The 20038-nt window shown below is 42.1% G+C and overlaps 60 non-coding genes across 60 annotated transcripts; all 60 read right to left on the reverse strand.

Moving 5' to 3' along the window:
* Positions 1-39: 39 nt before the first annotated feature.
* On the reverse strand, positions 40-111 carry TRNAE-CUC (transfer RNA glutamic acid (anticodon CUC)). Its single transcript has one exon. It is a non-coding gene; the product is annotated as a tRNA-Glu (tRNA).
* An 83-nt stretch (positions 112-194) lies between these two features.
* Positions 195-266, reverse strand: TRNAE-CUC (transfer RNA glutamic acid (anticodon CUC)). Its single transcript has one exon. It is a non-coding gene; the product is annotated as a tRNA-Glu (tRNA).
* Positions 267-500: 234 nt separating this feature from the next.
* TRNAE-CUC (transfer RNA glutamic acid (anticodon CUC)) lies at positions 501-572 on the reverse strand. Its single transcript has one exon. It is a non-coding gene; the product is annotated as a tRNA-Glu (tRNA).
* A 237-nt stretch (positions 573-809) lies between these two features.
* Positions 810-881, reverse strand: TRNAE-CUC (transfer RNA glutamic acid (anticodon CUC)). Its single transcript has one exon. It is a non-coding gene; the product is annotated as a tRNA-Glu (tRNA).
* Positions 882-963: 82 nt separating this feature from the next.
* Positions 964-1035, reverse strand: TRNAE-CUC (transfer RNA glutamic acid (anticodon CUC)). The gene has a single exon. It is a non-coding gene; the product is annotated as a tRNA-Glu (tRNA).
* An 80-nt stretch (positions 1036-1115) lies between these two features.
* Positions 1116-1187, reverse strand: TRNAE-CUC (transfer RNA glutamic acid (anticodon CUC)). Its single transcript has one exon. It is a non-coding gene; the product is annotated as a tRNA-Glu (tRNA).
* An 83-nt stretch (positions 1188-1270) lies between these two features.
* TRNAE-CUC (transfer RNA glutamic acid (anticodon CUC)) lies at positions 1271-1342 on the reverse strand. Its single transcript has one exon. It is a non-coding gene; the product is annotated as a tRNA-Glu (tRNA).
* Positions 1343-1576: 234 nt separating this feature from the next.
* On the reverse strand, positions 1577-1648 carry TRNAE-CUC (transfer RNA glutamic acid (anticodon CUC)). The gene has a single exon. It is a non-coding gene; the product is annotated as a tRNA-Glu (tRNA).
* A 237-nt stretch (positions 1649-1885) lies between these two features.
* Positions 1886-1957, reverse strand: TRNAE-CUC (transfer RNA glutamic acid (anticodon CUC)). The gene has a single exon. It is a non-coding gene; the product is annotated as a tRNA-Glu (tRNA).
* An 82-nt stretch (positions 1958-2039) lies between these two features.
* Positions 2040-2111, reverse strand: TRNAE-CUC (transfer RNA glutamic acid (anticodon CUC)). Its single transcript has one exon. It is a non-coding gene; the product is annotated as a tRNA-Glu (tRNA).
* Positions 2112-2191: 80 nt separating this feature from the next.
* TRNAE-CUC (transfer RNA glutamic acid (anticodon CUC)) lies at positions 2192-2263 on the reverse strand. Its single transcript has one exon. It is a non-coding gene; the product is annotated as a tRNA-Glu (tRNA).
* An 83-nt stretch (positions 2264-2346) lies between these two features.
* On the reverse strand, positions 2347-2418 carry TRNAE-CUC (transfer RNA glutamic acid (anticodon CUC)). Its single transcript has one exon. It is a non-coding gene; the product is annotated as a tRNA-Glu (tRNA).
* An 83-nt stretch (positions 2419-2501) lies between these two features.
* On the reverse strand, positions 2502-2573 carry TRNAE-CUC (transfer RNA glutamic acid (anticodon CUC)). Its single transcript has one exon. It is a non-coding gene; the product is annotated as a tRNA-Glu (tRNA).
* An 82-nt stretch (positions 2574-2655) lies between these two features.
* On the reverse strand, positions 2656-2727 carry TRNAE-CUC (transfer RNA glutamic acid (anticodon CUC)). Its single transcript has one exon. It is a non-coding gene; the product is annotated as a tRNA-Glu (tRNA).
* Positions 2728-2809: 82 nt separating this feature from the next.
* Positions 2810-2881, reverse strand: TRNAE-CUC (transfer RNA glutamic acid (anticodon CUC)). The gene has a single exon. It is a non-coding gene; the product is annotated as a tRNA-Glu (tRNA).
* An 80-nt stretch (positions 2882-2961) lies between these two features.
* On the reverse strand, positions 2962-3033 carry TRNAE-CUC (transfer RNA glutamic acid (anticodon CUC)). Its single transcript has one exon. It is a non-coding gene; the product is annotated as a tRNA-Glu (tRNA).
* An 83-nt stretch (positions 3034-3116) lies between these two features.
* TRNAE-CUC (transfer RNA glutamic acid (anticodon CUC)) lies at positions 3117-3188 on the reverse strand. The gene has a single exon. It is a non-coding gene; the product is annotated as a tRNA-Glu (tRNA).
* A 234-nt stretch (positions 3189-3422) lies between these two features.
* Positions 3423-3494, reverse strand: TRNAE-CUC (transfer RNA glutamic acid (anticodon CUC)). Its single transcript has one exon. It is a non-coding gene; the product is annotated as a tRNA-Glu (tRNA).
* Positions 3495-3731: 237 nt separating this feature from the next.
* Positions 3732-3803, reverse strand: TRNAE-CUC (transfer RNA glutamic acid (anticodon CUC)). Its single transcript has one exon. It is a non-coding gene; the product is annotated as a tRNA-Glu (tRNA).
* Positions 3804-3886: 83 nt separating this feature from the next.
* TRNAE-CUC (transfer RNA glutamic acid (anticodon CUC)) lies at positions 3887-3958 on the reverse strand. The gene has a single exon. It is a non-coding gene; the product is annotated as a tRNA-Glu (tRNA).
* Positions 3959-4040: 82 nt separating this feature from the next.
* On the reverse strand, positions 4041-4112 carry TRNAE-CUC (transfer RNA glutamic acid (anticodon CUC)). The gene has a single exon. It is a non-coding gene; the product is annotated as a tRNA-Glu (tRNA).
* Positions 4113-4192: 80 nt separating this feature from the next.
* On the reverse strand, positions 4193-4264 carry TRNAE-CUC (transfer RNA glutamic acid (anticodon CUC)). Its single transcript has one exon. It is a non-coding gene; the product is annotated as a tRNA-Glu (tRNA).
* An 83-nt stretch (positions 4265-4347) lies between these two features.
* On the reverse strand, positions 4348-4419 carry TRNAE-CUC (transfer RNA glutamic acid (anticodon CUC)). The gene has a single exon. It is a non-coding gene; the product is annotated as a tRNA-Glu (tRNA).
* An 80-nt stretch (positions 4420-4499) lies between these two features.
* Positions 4500-4571, reverse strand: TRNAE-CUC (transfer RNA glutamic acid (anticodon CUC)). The gene has a single exon. It is a non-coding gene; the product is annotated as a tRNA-Glu (tRNA).
* A 237-nt stretch (positions 4572-4808) lies between these two features.
* Positions 4809-4880, reverse strand: TRNAE-CUC (transfer RNA glutamic acid (anticodon CUC)). Its single transcript has one exon. It is a non-coding gene; the product is annotated as a tRNA-Glu (tRNA).
* An 82-nt stretch (positions 4881-4962) lies between these two features.
* On the reverse strand, positions 4963-5034 carry TRNAE-CUC (transfer RNA glutamic acid (anticodon CUC)). The gene has a single exon. It is a non-coding gene; the product is annotated as a tRNA-Glu (tRNA).
* An 80-nt stretch (positions 5035-5114) lies between these two features.
* On the reverse strand, positions 5115-5186 carry TRNAE-CUC (transfer RNA glutamic acid (anticodon CUC)). Its single transcript has one exon. It is a non-coding gene; the product is annotated as a tRNA-Glu (tRNA).
* An 83-nt stretch (positions 5187-5269) lies between these two features.
* On the reverse strand, positions 5270-5341 carry TRNAE-CUC (transfer RNA glutamic acid (anticodon CUC)). The gene has a single exon. It is a non-coding gene; the product is annotated as a tRNA-Glu (tRNA).
* Positions 5342-5575: 234 nt separating this feature from the next.
* On the reverse strand, positions 5576-5647 carry TRNAE-CUC (transfer RNA glutamic acid (anticodon CUC)). The gene has a single exon. It is a non-coding gene; the product is annotated as a tRNA-Glu (tRNA).
* A 237-nt stretch (positions 5648-5884) lies between these two features.
* On the reverse strand, positions 5885-5956 carry TRNAE-CUC (transfer RNA glutamic acid (anticodon CUC)). The gene has a single exon. It is a non-coding gene; the product is annotated as a tRNA-Glu (tRNA).
* An 82-nt stretch (positions 5957-6038) lies between these two features.
* On the reverse strand, positions 6039-6110 carry TRNAE-CUC (transfer RNA glutamic acid (anticodon CUC)). Its single transcript has one exon. It is a non-coding gene; the product is annotated as a tRNA-Glu (tRNA).
* An 80-nt stretch (positions 6111-6190) lies between these two features.
* Positions 6191-6262, reverse strand: TRNAE-CUC (transfer RNA glutamic acid (anticodon CUC)). The gene has a single exon. It is a non-coding gene; the product is annotated as a tRNA-Glu (tRNA).
* An 83-nt stretch (positions 6263-6345) lies between these two features.
* On the reverse strand, positions 6346-6417 carry TRNAE-CUC (transfer RNA glutamic acid (anticodon CUC)). Its single transcript has one exon. It is a non-coding gene; the product is annotated as a tRNA-Glu (tRNA).
* Positions 6418-6500: 83 nt separating this feature from the next.
* Positions 6501-6572, reverse strand: TRNAE-CUC (transfer RNA glutamic acid (anticodon CUC)). Its single transcript has one exon. It is a non-coding gene; the product is annotated as a tRNA-Glu (tRNA).
* An 82-nt stretch (positions 6573-6654) lies between these two features.
* On the reverse strand, positions 6655-6726 carry TRNAE-CUC (transfer RNA glutamic acid (anticodon CUC)). Its single transcript has one exon. It is a non-coding gene; the product is annotated as a tRNA-Glu (tRNA).
* An 82-nt stretch (positions 6727-6808) lies between these two features.
* TRNAE-CUC (transfer RNA glutamic acid (anticodon CUC)) lies at positions 6809-6880 on the reverse strand. The gene has a single exon. It is a non-coding gene; the product is annotated as a tRNA-Glu (tRNA).
* An 80-nt stretch (positions 6881-6960) lies between these two features.
* TRNAE-CUC (transfer RNA glutamic acid (anticodon CUC)) lies at positions 6961-7032 on the reverse strand. The gene has a single exon. It is a non-coding gene; the product is annotated as a tRNA-Glu (tRNA).
* Positions 7033-7115: 83 nt separating this feature from the next.
* TRNAE-CUC (transfer RNA glutamic acid (anticodon CUC)) lies at positions 7116-7187 on the reverse strand. The gene has a single exon. It is a non-coding gene; the product is annotated as a tRNA-Glu (tRNA).
* Positions 7188-7421: 234 nt separating this feature from the next.
* Positions 7422-7493, reverse strand: TRNAE-CUC (transfer RNA glutamic acid (anticodon CUC)). Its single transcript has one exon. It is a non-coding gene; the product is annotated as a tRNA-Glu (tRNA).
* Positions 7494-7730: 237 nt separating this feature from the next.
* On the reverse strand, positions 7731-7802 carry TRNAE-CUC (transfer RNA glutamic acid (anticodon CUC)). Its single transcript has one exon. It is a non-coding gene; the product is annotated as a tRNA-Glu (tRNA).
* An 83-nt stretch (positions 7803-7885) lies between these two features.
* TRNAE-CUC (transfer RNA glutamic acid (anticodon CUC)) lies at positions 7886-7957 on the reverse strand. Its single transcript has one exon. It is a non-coding gene; the product is annotated as a tRNA-Glu (tRNA).
* Positions 7958-8039: 82 nt separating this feature from the next.
* Positions 8040-8111, reverse strand: TRNAE-CUC (transfer RNA glutamic acid (anticodon CUC)). Its single transcript has one exon. It is a non-coding gene; the product is annotated as a tRNA-Glu (tRNA).
* Positions 8112-8191: 80 nt separating this feature from the next.
* On the reverse strand, positions 8192-8263 carry TRNAE-CUC (transfer RNA glutamic acid (anticodon CUC)). Its single transcript has one exon. It is a non-coding gene; the product is annotated as a tRNA-Glu (tRNA).
* Positions 8264-8346: 83 nt separating this feature from the next.
* On the reverse strand, positions 8347-8418 carry TRNAE-CUC (transfer RNA glutamic acid (anticodon CUC)). Its single transcript has one exon. It is a non-coding gene; the product is annotated as a tRNA-Glu (tRNA).
* Positions 8419-8498: 80 nt separating this feature from the next.
* Positions 8499-8570, reverse strand: TRNAE-CUC (transfer RNA glutamic acid (anticodon CUC)). The gene has a single exon. It is a non-coding gene; the product is annotated as a tRNA-Glu (tRNA).
* Positions 8571-8653: 83 nt separating this feature from the next.
* Positions 8654-8725, reverse strand: TRNAE-CUC (transfer RNA glutamic acid (anticodon CUC)). Its single transcript has one exon. It is a non-coding gene; the product is annotated as a tRNA-Glu (tRNA).
* Positions 8726-8808: 83 nt separating this feature from the next.
* TRNAE-CUC (transfer RNA glutamic acid (anticodon CUC)) lies at positions 8809-8880 on the reverse strand. Its single transcript has one exon. It is a non-coding gene; the product is annotated as a tRNA-Glu (tRNA).
* An 80-nt stretch (positions 8881-8960) lies between these two features.
* On the reverse strand, positions 8961-9032 carry TRNAE-CUC (transfer RNA glutamic acid (anticodon CUC)). Its single transcript has one exon. It is a non-coding gene; the product is annotated as a tRNA-Glu (tRNA).
* An 80-nt stretch (positions 9033-9112) lies between these two features.
* Positions 9113-9184, reverse strand: TRNAE-CUC (transfer RNA glutamic acid (anticodon CUC)). The gene has a single exon. It is a non-coding gene; the product is annotated as a tRNA-Glu (tRNA).
* An 83-nt stretch (positions 9185-9267) lies between these two features.
* Positions 9268-9339, reverse strand: TRNAE-CUC (transfer RNA glutamic acid (anticodon CUC)). Its single transcript has one exon. It is a non-coding gene; the product is annotated as a tRNA-Glu (tRNA).
* An 83-nt stretch (positions 9340-9422) lies between these two features.
* TRNAE-CUC (transfer RNA glutamic acid (anticodon CUC)) lies at positions 9423-9494 on the reverse strand. Its single transcript has one exon. It is a non-coding gene; the product is annotated as a tRNA-Glu (tRNA).
* An 82-nt stretch (positions 9495-9576) lies between these two features.
* Positions 9577-9648, reverse strand: TRNAE-CUC (transfer RNA glutamic acid (anticodon CUC)). Its single transcript has one exon. It is a non-coding gene; the product is annotated as a tRNA-Glu (tRNA).
* A 5334-nt stretch (positions 9649-14982) lies between these two features.
* TRNAE-CUC (transfer RNA glutamic acid (anticodon CUC)) lies at positions 14983-15054 on the reverse strand. Its single transcript has one exon. It is a non-coding gene; the product is annotated as a tRNA-Glu (tRNA).
* A 234-nt stretch (positions 15055-15288) lies between these two features.
* TRNAE-CUC (transfer RNA glutamic acid (anticodon CUC)) lies at positions 15289-15360 on the reverse strand. The gene has a single exon. It is a non-coding gene; the product is annotated as a tRNA-Glu (tRNA).
* An 83-nt stretch (positions 15361-15443) lies between these two features.
* TRNAE-CUC (transfer RNA glutamic acid (anticodon CUC)) lies at positions 15444-15515 on the reverse strand. The gene has a single exon. It is a non-coding gene; the product is annotated as a tRNA-Glu (tRNA).
* Positions 15516-15597: 82 nt separating this feature from the next.
* TRNAE-CUC (transfer RNA glutamic acid (anticodon CUC)) lies at positions 15598-15669 on the reverse strand. The gene has a single exon. It is a non-coding gene; the product is annotated as a tRNA-Glu (tRNA).
* Positions 15670-15752: 83 nt separating this feature from the next.
* Positions 15753-15824, reverse strand: TRNAE-CUC (transfer RNA glutamic acid (anticodon CUC)). Its single transcript has one exon. It is a non-coding gene; the product is annotated as a tRNA-Glu (tRNA).
* Positions 15825-16450: 626 nt separating this feature from the next.
* Positions 16451-16522, reverse strand: TRNAE-CUC (transfer RNA glutamic acid (anticodon CUC)). The gene has a single exon. It is a non-coding gene; the product is annotated as a tRNA-Glu (tRNA).
* Positions 16523-16605: 83 nt separating this feature from the next.
* Positions 16606-16677, reverse strand: TRNAE-CUC (transfer RNA glutamic acid (anticodon CUC)). Its single transcript has one exon. It is a non-coding gene; the product is annotated as a tRNA-Glu (tRNA).
* An 83-nt stretch (positions 16678-16760) lies between these two features.
* TRNAE-CUC (transfer RNA glutamic acid (anticodon CUC)) lies at positions 16761-16832 on the reverse strand. Its single transcript has one exon. It is a non-coding gene; the product is annotated as a tRNA-Glu (tRNA).
* Positions 16833-20038: the final 3206 nt, after the last annotated feature.

The following is a 20038-nucleotide window of genomic DNA, read 5'->3' on the forward strand; positions in this document are numbered from 1 at the left end:
GATGATTCTACATTTTTAAATCAAAGGACAAAATAACACTTCCGGTAGCGGAAATCGAACCCGGGCCTCCTGGGTGAGAGCCAGGTATCCTAGCCACTAGACCATGCCGGACTTAAGAAACTATTGCAGGCTAATTCTATATGTAACTGACAGATGATTTCTTTGCATTGTTTAATCAAAGGACAAAATAACACTTCCGACACCGGGAATCGAACCCGGGCCTCCTGGGTGAGAGCCAGGTATCCTAGCCACTAGACCATGAAGGACTTAAGAAACTACACCAGGCTAATTCTATATATAACTGACAGATGATTTCTTTGTATTTTTAATGAAAGGACAAAATAACACTTCCTGCAACGGGAATCAAACCCTGGCCTCCTGTGTGAGAGGCAGGTATCCTAGCCACTAGACCATGCCGGACTTAAGAAACTATTGCAGGCTAATTCTATATGTAACTAACAGATGATTCTACATTTTTAAATCAAAGGACAAAATAACACTTCCGGCACCGGTAATCGAACCCGGGCCTCCTGGGTGAGAGCCAGGTATCCTAGCCACTAGACCATGCCGGACTTAAGAAACTACTCCAGGCTAATTCTATATGTAACTAACAGATGATTTCTTTGCATTTTTAATGAAAGGACAAAATAACACTTCCTGCAACGGGAATCAAACCCGGGCCTCCTGGGTGAGAGCCAGGTATCCTAGCCACTAGAACATGCCGGACTTAAGAAACTATTGCAGGCTAATTCTATATGTAACTGACAGATGATTTCTTTGCATTGTTTAATCAAAGGACAAAATAACACTTCCGGTACCGGGAATCGAACCCAGGCCTCCTGGGTGAGAGCCAGGTATCCTAGCCACTAGACCATCCCGGACTTAAGAAACTACTCCAGGCTAATTCTATATGTAACTGACAGATGATTTCTTTGCATTTTTAATGAAAGGACAAAATAACACTTCCTGCAACGGGAATCAAACCCGGGCCTCCTGGGTGAGAGCCAGGTATCCTAGCCACTAGACCATGCCGGACTTAAGAAACTATTGCAGGCTAATTCTATATGTAACTAACAGATGATTCTACATTTTTAAATCAAAGGACAAAATAACACTTCCGGTAGCGGAAATCGAACCCGGGCCTCCTGGGTGAGAGCCAGGTATCCTAGCCACTAGACCATGCCGGACTTAAGAAACTATTGCAGGCTAATTCTATATGTAACTGACAGATGATTTCTTTGCATTGTTTAATCAAAGGACAAAATAACACTTCCGACACCGGGAATCGAACCCGGGCCTCCTGGGTGAGAGCCAGGTATCCTAGCCACTAGACCATGAAGGACTTAAGAAACTACACCAGGCTAATTCTATATATAACTGACAGATGATTTCTTTGTATTTTTAATGAAAGGACAAAATAACACTTCCTGCAACGGGAATCAAACCCTGGCCTCCTGTGTGAGAGGCAGGTATCCTAGCCACTAGACCATGCCGGACTTAAGAAACTATTGCAGGCTAATTCTATATGTAACTAACAGATGATTCTACATTTTTAAATCAAAGGACAAAATAACACTTCCGGCACCGGTAATCGAACCCGGGCCTCCTGGGTGAGAGCCAGGTATCCTAGCCACTAGACCATGCCGGACTTAAGAAACTACTCCAGGCTAATTCTATATGTAACTAACAGATGATTTCTTTGCATTTTTAATGAAAGGACAAAATAACACTTCCTGCAACGGGAATCAAACCCGGGCCTCCTGGGTGAGAGCCAGGTATCCTAGCCACTAGAACATGCCGGACTTAAGAAACTATTGCAGGCTAATTCTATATGTAACTGACAGATGATTTCTTTGCATTGTTTAATCAAAGGACAAAATAACACTTCCGACACCGGGAATCGAACCCGGGCCTCCTGGCTGAGAGCCAGGTATCCTAGCCACTATACCATGCCGGACTTAAGAAACTACTCCAGGCTAATTCTATATGTAACTGACAGATGATTTCTTTGCATTTTTAATGAAAGGACAAAATAACACTTCCGGCACCGGGAATCAAACCCGGGCCTCCTGGGTGAGAGCCAGATATCCTAGCCACTAGACCATGCCGGACTTAAGAAACTATTGCAGGCTAATTCTATATGTAACTAACAGATGATTCTACATTTTTAAATCAAAGGACAAAATAACACTTCCGGTAGCGGGAATCGAACCCGGGCCTCCTGGGTGAGAGCCAGGTATCCTAGCCACTAGACCATGCCGGACTTAAGAAACTATTGCAGGCTAATTCTATATGTAACTGACAGATGATTTCTTTGCATTGTTTAATAAAAGGACAAAATAACACTTCCGGCACCGGGAATCGAATCCGGGCCTCCTGGGTGAGAGCCAGGTATCCTAGCCACTAGACCATGCCGGACTTAAGAAACTATTGCAGGCTAATTCTATATGTAACTAACAGATGATTTCTTTGCATTGTTTAATAAAAGGACAAAATTACACTTCCGACACCGGGAATCGAACCCGGGCCTCGTGGGTGAGAGCCAGGTATCCTAGGCACTAGACCATGCCGGACTTAAGAAACTACTCCAGGCTAATTCTATATGTAACTGACAGATGATTTCTTTGCATTTTTAATGAAAGGACAAAATAACACTTCCTGCAACGGGAATCAAACCCGGGCCTCCTGGGTGAGAGCCAGGTATCCTAGCCACTAGACCATGCCGGACTTAAGAAACTACTCCAGGCTAATTCTATATGTAACTGACAGATGATTTCTTTGCATTTTTAATGAAAGGACAAAATAACACTTCCGGCACCGGGAATCGAACCCGGGCCTCCTGGGTGAGAGGCAGGTATCCTAGCCACTAGACCATGCCGGACTTAAGAAACTATTGCAGGCTAATTCTATATGTAACTAACAGATGATTCTACATTTTTAAATCAAAGGACAAAATAACACTTCCGGTAGCGGGAATCGAACCCGGGCCTCCTGGGTGAGAGCCAGGTATCCTAGCCACTAGACCATGCCGGACTTAAGAAACTATTGCAGGCTAATTCTATATGTAACTGACAGATGATTTCTTTGCATTGTTTAATCAAAGGACAAAATAACACTTCCGACACCGGGAATCGAACCCGGGCCTCCTGGGTGAGAGCCAGGTATCCTAGCCACTAGACCATGAAGGACTTAAGAAACTACTCCAGGCTAATTCTATATATAACTGACAGATGATTTCTTTGTATTTTTAATGAAAGGACAAAATAACACTTCCTGCAACGGGAATCAAACCGGGGCCTCCTGTGTGAGAGGCAGGTATCCTAGCCACTAGACCATGCCGGACTTAAGAAACTATTGCAGGCTAATTCTATATGTAACTAACAGATGATTCTACATTTTTAAATCAAAGGACAAAATAACACTTCCGGCACCGGTAATCGAACCCGGGCCTCCTGGGTGAGAGCCAGGTATCCTAGCCACTAGACCATGCCGGACTTAAGAAACTACTCCAGGCTAATTCTATATGTAACTAACAGATGATTTCTTTGCATTTTTAATGAAAGGACAAAATAACACTTCCTGCAACGGGAATCAAACTCGGGCCTCCTGGGTGAGAGCCAGGTATCCTAGCCACTAGAACATGCCGGACTTAAGAAACTATTGCAGGCTAATTCTATATGTAACTGACAGATGATTTCTTTGCATTGTTTAATCAAAGGACAAAATAACACTTCCGACACCGGGAATCGAACCCGGGCCTCCTGGCTGAGAGCCAGGTATCCTAGCCACTATACCATGCCGGACTTAAGAAACTACTCCAGGCTAATTCTATATGTAACTGACAGATGATTTCTTTGCATTGTTTAATCAAAGGACAAAATAACACTTCCGACACCGGGAATCGAACCCGGGCCTCCTGTGTGAGAGCCAGGTATCCTAGCCACTAGACCATGCCGGACTTAAGAAACTACTCCAGGCTAATTCTATATGTAACTGACAGATGATTTCTTTGCATTTTTAATGAAAGGACAAAATAACACTTCCTGCAACGGGAATCAAACCCGGGCCTCCTGGGTGAGAGCCAGGTATCCTAGCCACTAGACTATGCCGGACTTAAGAAACTATTGCAGGCTAATTCTATATGTAACTAACAGATGATTCTACATTTTTAAATCAAAGGACAAAATAACACTTCCGGCACCGGGAATCGAACCTGGGCCTCCTGGGTGAGAGCCAGGTATCCTAGCCACTAGACCATGCCGGACTTAAGAAACTATTGCGGGCTAATTCTATATGTAACTGACAGATGATTTCTTTGCATTGTTTAATCAAAGGACAAAATAACACTTCCGGCACCGGGAATCGAAACCGGGCCTCCTGGGTGAGAGCCAGGTATCCTAGCCACTTGACCATGCCGGACTTAAGAAACTATTGCAGGCTAATTCTATATGTAACTAACAGATGATTCTACATTTTTAAATCAAAGGACAAAATAACACTTCCGGCACCGGTAATCGAACCCGGGCCTCCTGGGTGAGAGCCAGGTATCCTAGCCACTAGACCATGCCGGACTTAAGAAACTACTCCAGGCTAATTCTATATGTAACTAACAGATGATTTCTTTGCATTTTTAATGAAAGGACAAAATAACACTTCCTGCAACGGGAATCAAACCCGGGCCTCCTGGGTGAGAGCCAGGTATCCTAGCCACTAGAACATGCCGGACTTAAGAAACTATTGCAGGCTAATTCTATATGTAACTGACAGATGATTTCTTTGCATTGTTTAATCAAAGGACAAAATAACACTTCCGGTACCGGGAATCGAACCCAGGCCTCCTGGGTGAGAGCCAGGTATCCTAGCCACTAGACCATCCCGGACTTAAGAAACTACTCCAGGCTAATTCTATATGTAACTGACAGATGATTTCTTTGCATTTTTAATGAAAGGACAAAATAACACTTCCTGCAACGGGAATCAAACCCGGGCCTCCTGGGTGAGAGCCAGGTATCCTAGCCACTAGACCATGCCGGACTTAAGAAACTATTGCAGGCTAATTCTATATGTAACTAACAGATGATTCTACATTTTTAAATCAAAGGACAAAATAACACTTCCGGTAGCGGAAATCGAACCCGGGCCTCCTGGGTGAGAGCCAGGTATCCTAGCCACTAGACCATGCCGGACTTAAGAAACTATTGCAGGCTAATTCTATATGTAACTGACAGATGATTTCTTTGCATTGTTTAATCAAAGGACAAAATAACACTTCCGACACCGGGAATCGAACCCGGGCCTCCTGGGTGAGAGCCAGGTATCCTAGCCACTAGACCATGAAGGACTTAAGAAACTACACCAGGCTAATTCTATATATAACTGACAGATGATTTCTTTGTATTTTTAATGAAAGGACAAAATAACACTTCCTGCAACGGGAATCAAACCCTGGCCTCCTGTGTGAGAGGCAGGTATCCTAGCCACTAGACCATGCCGGACTTAAGAAACTATTGCAGGCTAATTCTATATGTAACTAACAGATGATTCTACATTTTTAAATCAAAGGACAAAATAACACTTCCGGCACCGGTAATCGAACCCGGGCCTCCTGGGTGAGAGCCAGGTATCCTAGCCACTAGACCATGCCGGACTTAAGAAACTACTCCAGGCTAATTCTATATGTAACTAACAGATGATTTCTTTGCATTTTTAATGAAAGGACAAAATAACACTTCCTGCAACGGGAATCAAACCCGGGCCTCCTGGGTGAGAGCCAGGTATCCTAGCCACTAGAACATGCCGGACTTAAGAAACTATTGCAGGCTAATTCTATATGTAACTGACAGATGATTTCTTTGCATTGTTTAATCAAAGGACAAAATAACACTTCCGACACCGGGAATCGAACCCGGGCCTCCTGGCTGAGAGCCAGGTATCCTAGCCACTATACCATGCCGGACTTAAGAAACTACTCCAGGCTAATTCTATATGTAACTGACAGATGATTTCTTTGCATTTTTAATGAAAGGACAAAATAACACTTCCGGCACCGGGAATCAAACCCGGGCCTCCTGGGTGAGAGCCAGATATCCTAGCCACTAGACCATGCCGGACTTAAGAAACTATTGCAGGCTAATTCTATATGTAACTAACAGATGATTCTACATTTTTAAATCAAAGGACAAAATAACACTTCCGGTAGCGGGAATCGAACCCGGGCCTCCTGGGTGAGAGCCAGGTATCCTAGCCACTAGACCATGCCGGACTTAAGAAACTATTGCAGGCTAATTCTATATGTAACTGACAGATGATTTCTTTGCATTGTTTAATAAAAGGACAAAATAACACTTCCGGCACCGGGAATCGAATCCGGGCCTCCTGGGTGAGAGCCAGGTATCCTAGCCACTAGACCATGCCGGACTTAAGAAACTATTGCAGGCTAATTCTATATGTAACTAACAGATGATTTCTTTGCATTGTTTAATAAAAGGACAAAATTACACTTCCGACACCGGGAATCGAACCCGGGCCTCGTGGGTGAGAGCCAGGTATCCTAGGCACTAGACCATGCCGGACTTAAGAAACTACTCCAGGCTAATTCTATATGTAACTGACAGATGATTTCTTTGCATTTTTAATGAAAGGACAAAATAACACTTCCTGCAACGGGAATCAAACCCGGGCCTCCTGGGTGAGAGCCAGGTATCCTAGCCACTAGACCATGCCGGACTTAAGAAACTACTCCAGGCTAATTCTATATGTAACTGACAGATGATTTCTTTGCATTTTTAATGAAAGGACAAAATAACACTTCCGGCACCGGGAATCGAACCCGGGCCTCCTGGGTGAGAGGCAGGTATCCTAGCCACTAGACCATGCCGGACTTAAGAAACTATTGCAGGCTAATTCTATATGTAACTAACAGATGATTCTACATTTTTAAATCAAAGGACAAAATAACACTTCCGGTAGCGGGAATCGAACCCGGGCCTCCTGGGTGAGAGCCAGGTATCCTAGCCACTAGACCATGCCGGACTTAAGAAACTATTGCAGGCTAATTCTATATGTAACTGACAGATGATTTCTTTTCATTGTTTAATCAAAGGACAAAATAACACTTCCGACACCGGGAATCGAACCCGGGCCTCCTGGGTGAGAGCCAGGTATCCTAGCCACTAGACCATGAAGGACTTAAGAAACTACTCCAGGCTAATTCTATATATAACTGACAGATGATTTCTTTGTATTTTTAATGAAAGGACAAAATAACACTTCCTGCAACGGGAATCAAACCGGGGCCTCCTGTGTGAGAGGCAGGTATCCTAGCCACTAGACCATGCCGGACTTAAGAAACTATTGCAGGCTAATTCTATATGTAACTAACAGATGATTCTACATTTTTAAATCAAAGGACAAAATAACACTTCCGGCACCGGTAATCGAACCCGGGCCTCCTGGGTGAGAGCCAGGTATCCTAGCCACTAGACCATGCCGGACTTAAGAAACTACTCCAGGCTAATTCTATATGTAACTAACAGATGATTTCTTTGCATTTTTAATGAAAGGACAAAATAACACTTCCTGCAACGGGAATCAAACTCGGGCCTCCTGGGTGAGAGCCAGGTATCCTAGCCACTAGAACATGCCGGACTTAAGAAACTATTGCAGGCTAATTCTATATGTAACTGACAGATGATTTCTTTGCATTGTTTAATCAAAGGACAAAATAACACTTCCGACACCGGGAATCGAACCCGGGCCTCCTGGCTGAGAGCCAGGTATCCTAGCCACTATACCATGCCGGACTTAAGAAACTACTCCAGGCTAATTCTATATGTAACTGACAGATGATTTCTTTGCATTGTTTAATCAAAGGACAAAATAACACTTCCAACACCGGGAATCGAACCCGGGCCTCCTGTGTGAGAGCCAGGTATCCTAGCCACTAGACCATGCCGGACTTAAGAAACTACTCCAGGCTAATTCTATATGTAACTGACAGATGATTTCTTTGCATTTTTAATGAAAGGACAAAATAACACTTCCTGCAACGGGAATCAAACCCGGGCCTCCTGGGTGAGAGCCAGGTATCCTAGCCACTAGACTATGCCGGACTTAAGAAACTATTGCAGGCTAATTCTATATGTAACTAACAGATGATTCTACATTTTTAAATCAAAGGACAAAATAACACTTCCGGCACCGGGAATCGAACCTGGGCCTCCTGGGTGAGAGCCAGGTATCCTAGCCACTAGACCATGCCGGACTTAAGAAACTATTGCGGGCTAATTCTATATGTAACTGACAGATGATTTCTTTGCATTGTTTAATCAAAGGACAAAATAACACTTCCGGCACCGGGAATCGAAACCGGGCCTCCTGGGTGAGAGCCAGGTATCCTAGCCACTTGACCATGCCGGACTTAAGAAACTATTGCAGGCTAATTCTATATGTAACTAACAGATGATTCTACATTTTTAAATCAAAGGACAAAATAACACTTCCGGCACCGGGAATCGAACCCGGGCCTCCTGGGTGAGAGCCAGGTATCCTAGCCACTAGACCATGCCGGACTTAAGAAACTATTGCAGGCTAATTCTATATGTAACTAACAGATGATTTCTTTGCATTGTTTAATAAAAGGACAAAATAACACTTCCGGCACCGGGAATCGAATCCGGGCCTCCTGGGTGAGAGCCAGGTATCCTAGCCACTAGACCATGCCGGACTTAAGAAACTATTGCAGGCTAATTCTATATGTAACTAACAGATGATTTCTTTGCATTGTTTAATCAAAGGACAAAATAACACTTCCGACACCGGGAATCGAACCCGGGCCTCGTGGGTGAGAGCCAGGTATCCTAGCCACTAGACCATGCCGGACTTAAGAAACTATTGCAGGCTAATTCTATATGTAACTAACAGATGATTCTACATTTTTAAATCAAAGGACAAAATAACACTTCCGGCACCGGGAATCGAAACCGGGCCTCCTGGGTGAGAGCCAGGTATCCTAGCCACTTGACCATGCCGGACTTAAGAAACTATTGCAGGCTAATTCTATATGTAACTAACAGATGATTCTACATTTTTAAATCAAAGGACAAAATAACACTTCCGGCACCGGGAATCGAACCCGGGCCTCCTGGGTGAGAGCCAGGTATCCTAGCCACTAGACCATGCCGGACTTAAGAAACTATTGCAGGCTAATTCTATATGTAACTGACAGATGATTTCTTTGCATTGTTTAATAAAAGGACAAAATAACACTTCCGGCACCGGGAATCGAATCCGGGCCTCCTGGGTGAGAGCCAGGTATCCTAGCCACTAGACCATGCCGGACTTAAGAAACTATTGCAGGCTAATTCTATATGTAACTAACAGATGATTTCTTTGCATTGTTTAATCAAAGGACAAAATAACACTTCCGACACCGGGAATCGAACCCGGGCCTCGTGGGTGAGAGCCAGGTATCCTAGCCACTAGACCATGCCGGACTTAAGAAACTACTCCAGGCTAATTCTATATGTAACTGACAGATGATTTCTTTGCATTTTTAATGAAAGGACAAAATAACACTTCCTGCAACGGGAATCAAACCCGGGCCTCCTGGGTGAGAGCCAGGTATCCTAGCCACTAGACCATGCCGGACTTAAGAAACTATTGCAGGCTAATTCTATATGTAACTAACAGATGATTCTACATTTTTAAATCAAAGGACAAAATAACACTTCCGACACCGGGAATCGAACCCGGGCCTCCTGGGTGAGATCCAGGCATCCTAGCCACTTTTTTTTTTATCACTTTTTATTTTTACTAATTGACGTTACATATTGTATCAAAATACAAAAATAAAGTTACATATTGGTACACACTGTGTACATTGGTACAAAGTCAATGTATAGTAGGGAAAATTAAACAAAAAAAAATTACATGCCAATTATAGCGGGCGTCCATACAATAAGTAGTTGAGGTAATGTGCAAAGAGTTTTTTCTTTCTTGGTGGTGGGAATTTACCATATCGTGAACACAGGAAATCCTTGTATGTGTGATGTGCTTGAGGTAACCTAGGCGACAGAATAAATTCTATAGTATTAGCCGATAGCCAAACAACAGAATTTTGCTTCTCTGTAGGAAAAAATCTAAAATCAGGAAACAAGATCATTTGAACAGTAATGCAATCCAAGCTTATTTTACACAAGTACTGAACCATTTCACAATAAGTTTTCCAAACGGAGAGCGATTCGTTGCAGGTAGTGAGACGATGTTCCAAAGTATCAACTTTCCCACAAATATGACATTGGTTGTCATCTGTAATTTGAAGATGATGCCGTTTAGCCTTAGTATCTATTATGTTATTAACAGATCTGTACCATAACGAACGAGCTGAGGTAGACACAAAATTACATGAAATGTTCCTCCAAATACGTTGCCAATTCGCAGATGGGAATTTGGAAATTATATGATGACGTTCGCTGGGTTGTTCGTGTAGAAACAATTTATAGAGAAGTTTTACTGTTTGAGGTAAGTTTTGCAGGCCACTCACAGACAAATAAAAATAATTACATATGACATCTTTCAAATACCAGAAATCGGTAGGAATCATAGATAAGTTCACTGGTAGTAATCCATCATTAGTAGCTACGAGAGACGAAAGGAGCGTAGTACTGAGGTGATCTCCAATACCTTGAATGTTTTGGAATCCCCGGTGAGAAAATAAGGCTTTCGTTTTGCTGGCAACATGTAGAAGGTTTAGTCCCCCGGCACTATATGGTAGACATGGAATTGGATAGCGTACTCGAAAAATCATACCTGTCCACACAAATAAGTTAGCAATGCTGGTGAACTTCTGAATGTAAGGTGTAGGCATAGGCAGAATTTGACAGATGTACCACAACTTGGAAAAGGCATATGTATTTACAAAGTAGACCCTAGATATCAACGAGAGGTTGCGAGATCTATGCTGATGTAAAACAGATCTTATCTTCAGAAAAACATCGTCAAAATTTTTGGCTATACTCTCATGCAAGTTACAGGAAAAATAAATGCCAAGTACTTTCATATTCTTCACTACTTGAGGAAAATTTTTAAATGCAGTTGTAGAACCATTTCCTAACGGCAGGAGGTTCGTTTTCAGTCTATTAAGAACTGCTCCTGACTGTTCAGAGTACTCTTGAACGCAGTCTTCAACTATTGCTAAATCCTGTGGATCACGAAGGAAAACATGCACATCATCAGCAAAACTATACACCTTGACAGGAACATTACAAATATTAAGGCCTTGGATACGCTCGGCAATACTGTATAGTAGGGGACAGATAGAAATGACAAAAAGAGTCATGCTTAATGGACATCCTTGCCTGACGCTGTGTTTGAGTTGAAAAGGTGTAGTAAGGAACCCATTGATTTTTAATTTTGATTGCGCATCATCATACAGGATGCGAATCCAACGAACAAATAAGTCTCCAATGTTCATATGCTTCATTAGTGACCACAAATAATTGTGATCTACACGATCAAAGGCTTGGTTAAAATCTAAGGCAAGCAAGGCATGACTAGTAGTGTGAGTCTGAAAATTTGCGATAACATCTCGAATAGTTTGAAGTACGTGGTATATTTTCTTCACACCTACTCTTGCATATTGAAATGGTCCAGCAAGAATATCAATATAGAGTCTGAGTCTGTTGTTCAAACAACGGGCAAGTAACTTGTAATCACAATTGAGGAGAGTGATAGGGCGATAATGATTAACACTTGTGGGATGTGCTTGCTTAGGTATAAATACTGTAACACCTGGGCTACGGTACAGTCGCTGTGGGTTAGTACTGAAATACTCGTTAACGATACAGGTCAGTATTTCACCAATGAGAGGGAAAAACTTGACATACCATTCTGCAGAGATTCCATCGAGCCCTGGAGATTTACCTTTGGGAGCTGCAAGGACAGCGTGCTGTACCTCTTCAATACTAAAAGGGCGAACAAGAGATTGCTGTGCAGCATCATCAAGAAGAGCAGAGGGTGGTGTAGAAAATTCCTCAGACGTTGGAGTAATGTTAGCCATACCATAAAGTTTGGAGTAGTGCAACCAAAACACATGTTTAATGGAAGCAGCATCCTGATGAAGATGTCCTTCGTCATCAGTGATGCGATGGATCCATTTTCCTTGGCCTCGTTTGATTTCTTTGAGAATGTGATGTAATGATGGCTCTTCATCAGCATCTATTATTGGAACCTTGCTTCTGACCTTGATACCTGCTATACGGCGGCGATGCAAATTGAGAAGCAAGGCTTGATAACGCTTAACCTGAGAGAACATAGTGAAGTCAGAAACAGCTGAACAGCGAGCTTCGCGCAAACACCTGGTATAAAAGTAAAGCAGATTACGAAGATCTCTGGACTTTTCAGCTGAGTACCACCGACAGAAACTTGCAAACCGTGGTTTGAAATAAGCATGCCACCAATCACTAACAGTGGGAAAGTATTGACGTTGTCTAAGCCAGTAATGCCATTTGGATTGAAACTCAGCACAAAATTGATCGTCTTCCAATAACGATGCGTTGAATTGCCAATAACCGCGACCTCGTTCAACACTTAGATCAGGAATGGTGAAGGATACAATATAAGCTGAGTGATCAGAAAAGGAGGTGGGGGCAATTTCAACTTGCTTAATGCATGGCACCAATACGGCAGATACATATATGCGGTCAAGGCGTGACGCACTCTGGTGTGATAGATAAGTGTAATCGCGGGCTTGCGGCTTCAGACAGATCCATGTGTCTCGTAAATGAAGTCCAGTCACTAATTCCTGGAGAGCATGGCAGTAGTTAAATCCCGGCGTTTGATCTTCAGGCCTTAAAACGCAATTGTAATCTCCCGCCAAAATTAACCTTTCAACATTGGATCCAAGCGACAGAGCAACGTCCTGGGAAAAGAAGGTATTTCGCCTGGTTCGAGCTTGTGAACCACTCGGAGAATAAAGATTGACAAGATTGATATCGCCTAGGTTACCACGTATGATTCGAGCGGATGGATGGAACACAGGAGAAGAGAAACTTGTTGAATCGCGAAAAACAATCGCTGTACCAGTGCCACTATTGTCAAAATTATTTTCAACAGTATAAGTTGGACCGAGATTCAGTTCAAAAAGACCAACTTCTTGTAAAAGGGCAACATCAATACCCTCTACATGCAAAAAGTCACGTAGTGCAGATTGTTTGGCAGAACTTTGCAAATTATTAATGTTAATGGTAGCAATTTTAAGCATCATCACACTAGAAAGCACAGAACACCACCAATACAAAAGAAAGAGCGAAGAAAATAAAGATAAAAGCATAATTAAAAACAAGTAAAACTGTGAAGGGAAGCGTAGAACATCGGAACGACATACAAGTCAATCTAACGCAGTATAGGAGATACTAACTTATCATAACACGATTGATCTCGAGCCATTAAAACATAACACATACACCAACCATGATATTATGACATAGTATCAATATTTGTAGACAGAATAGATGTGGTCGGGTCATTTTCACATTTCTTAAACAGTTTTTGACTCAGTTCATTACGTTTGGAACGCTTGCGGCGATTTCGATTTTCGTCACTAATTGCATTGAAGTCCGTGATAGGAGAAGCTCCCTGCATCTCACTAGGCTGGGATGGTGTGGGTGGTGCACGAAGCATATCCTCAGACGAACCACAATTGTCCTGGGAACCAGAAGTACAGCACTCGTTATGATGAACGAGCGTAGAAGCCGACGTAATCGAGGAGAAGTCCTGTTCACCAGAAATTGGTTCAACATCCGTAGCACAATTAGACAAGGGGGCATCAGATGTAATTGGTAACTGCTGTGGGGCTTCTGTTTTTTCAGTGGAAGGATTAGGACACGCACGTACAGACAATTCTGAAGAGACACGAGTAGCATTGTTCGACTCACAGGAAACATTCGTAGTTGGTAGTTCTGGAAATTGAGTTGCATCTACTGTAGGCACACTTGGGTCAGATGAGCATGATACAGTGATGGTGGGTTTGTTCCAAGGGCGGGAAGGAATGGGCAAACTGTCAAATTTAGGCATGAGACGATCTGCAGAATTATTAGTGCGAAGTGTAGGGGCTACCTTAGCTGCATAACTGTTGGGATCACTGGGAACTCGAAGGGGGCAATTAGAATACATATGTGCCCCATTGCACCTGAGGTATATACGGGTCTGATTGGGGTATGTAACACAAAACTTTTGTCCTTGGATTACAACAAACGATGGAATAGGTCGTTTCACTTCCATTCGTATCAACTTACGCCCGGTTCGTATAGGGTAAACATGATCAGCAGAATAAAGTTCATCTGAAATTTTAGAAATAACACCATAGTCCCCAAGAACTCTTCTAATTTCAGCATCATCAAGTTCCATTGGCGTACAAAGCAACTTAACGGTTACAATTTGCACATCGGCCCACAAAACTGGTACTGGATGTTTCCCATCTGTATCACTATAGTACACAGTTCCGTCAGAAGCACGCAAAACTGATTCACAAAGCTCTTCGGTACGAAGTTTCACATACAACAATTTGCGATAAACATCCATTTCGATACTTAATACATCATCAACAGTAAACTTGAAGTTATCACTGAGCCACTGATGCAAACTCAAGGTGCTTGGTCGCTGCGAAACACCACCAAAATCATATTTAAGAGTATTTACCCTTTTTAACGACATGGTTCATTCAACTAATTCACTCACAAAAAGAACACAGAAAAAAAGAAAGAAAAAAAAAAACAACAACAGCAAACCTGATTGCTAAGGAAGGCAGCGTTGAAAGTAAACACGTCAGAGCTTGTTGCACAGAGCGAAGACACGTCTACTCACTTCAACAAGCGAACACAGTATGCCACTAGACCATGCCGGACTTAAGAAACTATTGCAGGTTAATTCTATATGTAACTAACAGATGATTCTACATTTTTAAATCAAAGGACAAAATAACACTTCCGGCACCGGGAATCGAACCCGGGCCTCCTGGGTGAGAGCCAGGTATCCTAGCCACTAGACCATGCCGGACTTAAGAAACTATTGCAGGCTAATTCTATATGTAACTAACAGATGATTCTACATTTTTAAATCAAAGGACAAAATAACACTTCCGGCACCGGGAATCGAACCGGGGCCTCCTGGGTGAGAGCCAGGTATCCTAGCCAGTAGACCATGCGGGACTTAAGAAACTACTCCAGGCTAATTCTATATGTAACTGACAGATGATTTCTTTGCATTTTTAATGAAAGGACAAAATAACACTTCCTGCAACGGGAATCAAACCCGGGCCTCCTGGGTGAGAGCCAGGTATCCTAGCCACTAGACCATGCCGGACTTAAGAAACTTCTCCAGGCTAATTCTATATGTAACTGACAGATGATTTCTTTGCATTGTTTAATCAAAGGACAAAATAACACTTCCGGCACCGGGAATCGAACCCGGGCCTTCTGGGTGAGAGCCAGGTATCCTAGCCACTAGACCATGCCGGACTTAAGAAACTACTCCAGGCTAATTCTATATGTAACTGGCAACTGATTTCTTTGCATTTTTAATGAAAGGACAAAATAACACTTCCTGCAACGGGAATCAAACCCGGGCCTCCTGGGTGAGAGCCAGGTATCCTAGCCACTAGACCATGCCGGACTAAAGAAGCTACTCCAGGCTAATTCTATATGTAACTGACAGATGATTTCTTTGCATTTTTTAATCAAAGGACAAAATAACACTTCCGGCACCGGGAATAGAACCCGGGCCTCCTGGGTGAGAGCCAGGTATCCTAGCCACTAGACCATGCCGGACTTAAGAAACTATTGCAGGCTAATCTATATATATAAAAGAGAACGCACAAAATCCTTTGTCCGCTCATCACGCTAATACGGCTGAACCGATTTCTTTCATTTTTGGGGGGTTGTTAGGATTTGGACCCTAGATGGTTTTTATCATATCACTTTAATTTTCAATTACCAGTGTCTTGAGATAATTGACCATTCAGGTGTCCATACGTACAAATCCTTTGTTATTAGTTCATCATAGGTATAAAAATAAACGTATTTATATGCAACCCGCATGACCCTGTGACTCGGCGGGTTAACATACATGACAGGCGTTATAATGGTTTTTATCATATCACTTGAAAGCGAAAAAGTAAAAATTATCTAAGTAACAAAGTTTATTGCGTTCGGGGGTGACCGCAGCGAAGCGGGGCGGGTTAACATAAATGACAGGCGATATAATGTTAACATTTACTGCAATCTTCTATGGTTTTTATCATATCACTTGAAAGCGAAAAAGTAAAAATTATCTAAGTAACAAAGTTTATTGCGTTCCGGGGTGACCGCAGCGAAGCGGGGTGAACGCTGGTAGTTCTATATGTAACTGACAGATGATTTCTTTGCATTGTTTAATCAAAAGGACAAAATAACACTTCCGGCACCGGGAATAGAACCCGGGCCTCCTGGATGAGAGCCAGGTATCCTAGTCATTAGACCATGCCGGACTAAAGAAGCTACTCCAGGCTAATTCTATATGTAACTGACAGATGATTTCTTTGCATTGTTTAATCAAAGGACAAAATAACACTTCCGGCACCGGGAATAGAACCCGGGCCTCCTGGGTGAGAGCCAGGTATCCTAGCCACTAGACCATGCCGGACTTAAGAAACTATTTCAGGCTAATTCTATATGTAACTGACAGATGATTTCTTTACATTTTTAAATCAAAGGACAAAATGACTATTCCGGCACCGGGAATCGAACCCGGGCCTCGTGGGTGAGAGCCAGGTATCCTAGCCACTAGACCATGCCGGACTTGAATACCTGTTCTTTAGCACTATGTTGAACAAGTAACTCATCTCACTTACAGATGTCACACAAAGCGTAGCTTGGAATTTCAACCCTACCCTACCCCATAGCTAGCTAGCGTCTGACGTAACGAGGCGAGCCAACAACACAAGATTACTAGAAACAAGTGAAACAATGCCGAACGTTAATGTTTGGCATTTTATGGATTTCCACTTAACTTTCTCCTTATTAATATTGCTTTTTCATACGTAAATTTTGTTTGTGTGTGGATGTGGGGGGAAAAAGTGAGAGAAGAATTCGCGGAACTTGATTGTCAAGATACAAAGACGAACCCCACCAGAACTTTAGATTTTAGCTGAAGACAGTGGCGGATCTAGAAAGAAAAAATTGGCGAGAATGGCAACTAGAATCCAGACTACGTTTGGTATATCATGAGTTTACTATAAACTTTCAAAAATATATAAATAAGGGCTTCCATTATTTTTCTTCCTCAAAAGACTGAGGGGGGAGGGGCTAGGCCCACCGGTTCCAAGCTATATCCGCCTCTGGCTGAAGAGCTCAGTTTTAATCATAAACTAACATGGTTGAGTTGGAAATAAACTAATAATACTGATATTACAGTTATTACTGATTTGCTCGTATATTTAGGTAGAGTACTTCAATACAGTAGAATCATAGACTAAGACAGTGGTTCTCAACTGATGTGTCGCGACACACTGGTCTGTCACGTAGTACTCTAAGGTGTGTCGCGAAACTTTATAATTTAAAAGTAATGAAGAATTTAATGCAGTCGCGGACAGACGACTAGGAGTGGTCCTCCAGCTTGGGGGTTTGGGTAAGGCTAACACCCTCATCCTGTAAAAAAAGGTACTTGTTCAGAAACATTCACAAAAGCCTCGGACAAGGACTGATAACTTGGCACGACATCAGCAAAAGAAAATGGACATGAGATTTGGAACATGGAATATTAGAAGTCTTTATAGGGCAGGCGCGTTAAAATCTGTAACGAGTGAGTTAGAGAAATACAGGATGGACTTAGTAGGAGTTCAGGAAGTTAGGTGGGAAGGAAATGGATCTGAGAATTCCGGAAATTTTACGTTCTTTTACGGGGAAGGAAATAAAAATCACCAGTTAGGAACAGGGTTTTTCGTTCACAAACGAATATTACCAGCAATTAAACGGGTTGAATTTGTTACTGACAGACTTTCTTTTATTACTCTTAAGGGACGGTGGTGTGATATTATTGTTTTAAATATACATGCTCCAACTGAAGATAAGGGTGATGATATAAAAGATAGTTTTTACGAAGAAGTGGAACGGATATTTGACCAACTCCCGCGATACCATATGAAGATTCTATTAGGGGATTTCAATGCGAAGGTAGGACGAGAGGATATTTTCAAACCGATTATAGGGAACGAAAGTTTGCATAAGGAAAGTAATGACAACGGTGCTAGACTCGTGAACTTTGCAACATCCAAAAACCTAATCGTGAAGAGTACAAAATTCCCACATCGCGACGTTCATAAATACACTTGGACATCACCAGACGGAAAAACACATAATCAAATTGATCACGTTTTAGTAGATAGAAGAAGACAATCTAGCATAATTGACGTCCGGTCGTTTAGAGGGGCTGATTGTGACACTGATCACTACCTGGTAGCAGCGATAATACGGGAGAGATTATCGTTGAATAAAGGTAATACTCAATGTCCGAAAACGGAGAGATTTAATTTAAAGAAATTAGAAGAGAGCCAAGGAAGAGAGGAATACCAGATTGAAGTTTCGAATAGATTCTCGGTTTTAGAAGACTCGGAGTGCACTAGTGTTGAGGATACTTGGATTGAAATTAGAGATAGCATTAAAAGTTCAGCAATAGAAAAATTGGGACACGCGGAAATACGTAGGAACAAACCATGGTTCGACCAAGAATGTATTAAACTAGCAGAGAAGAGAAAACAGGCAAAATTACGGTGGCTACAAAATCCGAATGAAATAACTACACAAAATTTCGCAGATATCAGGCGGGAAACTTCCAAAACTTTTAGAACAAAGAAACGGGATTTTTTGAAAGCTAAAATTAAGGAACTTGAAGATAATAGTAAAAATAAAAATATTCGGGACATGTATAAGGGGATCAGCGAATTTAAGAAAGGCTATCAACCTCGTGCTTATATATTAAAGAAATCTGACGGGACAGTTCTCACTGATACGGATAGCCTCTTAAATAGATGGAAAGATTTCTTTGACGATTTGCTGAACACGCAGCCAAAAACTAATGTGCGTGGAGAAAAGGAGATACACACCGCAGAACCGTATATTCCAGAACCCAATCGAATAGAAGTGGAAGCCGCTATAAAGAAATTAAAGAAACACAAATCTCCGGGTGTAGATGAAATTCCGGCTGAGTTAATTTTAGCTGGAGGCGAAAAATTGTGGAACAAGATACACAAACTCATTCTCCTTATCTGGAACAAGGAAGAATTGCCACAAGAGTGGAAAGAGTCAATCATTGTTCCAATTCACAAGAAAGGCGACAAAACTGACTGTAATAATTATCGAGGCATTTCTCTTCTGTCAACATCCTATAAAATCCTTTCAAATATTCTGTTAGCAAGATTGACCCCATACGCAGATGAAATTATTGGAGATTATCAGTGCGGATTTAGACGAAATCGATCAACTATCGACCAAATATTTACCATTCGCCAAATACTCGAAAAGAAGTGGGAATACAATACCCCGGTACATCAACTATTTATTGATTTTAGAAAGGCTTACGACTCGGTTAGGAGAGAAACATTATACAACGTTCTTACAGAGCTTGGAATACCGAGAAAGCTAATTAGATTAATTAAGATATGTTTAAGTGAATCCCAAAGTAAAGTCCGGGTAGGAAAATTTTTGTCTACGAGCTTCCACGTCGAAAATGGCCTGAAACAAGGAGATGCGTTGTCGCCATTATTATTTAACTTTGTGCTGGAATACGCCATAAGAAAAATCAAAGATAGCAACCAGGGCCTAGAGTTGAACGGCATTCACCAGGTTATGGCATATGCTGATGATGTAAATTTAATAGGGGATGATAGGAGAACAGTAGAAATAAATGCAGAGATATTATTAAACGCTTGCAGGGATATGGGTTTAGAAGTAAATGCAGAGAAAACTAAATACATGGAAGTGCGTCGGGACCGTAATACGGCAAATTG

The sequence above is a fragment of the Thermobia domestica genome, chromosome 5 (genome assembly GCF_964235325.1).
Source record: "Thermobia domestica chromosome 5, izTheDome1.hap1.1, whole genome shotgun sequence".
Lineage (NCBI taxonomy): Eukaryota > Metazoa > Arthropoda > Insecta > Zygentoma > Lepismatidae > Thermobia > Thermobia domestica.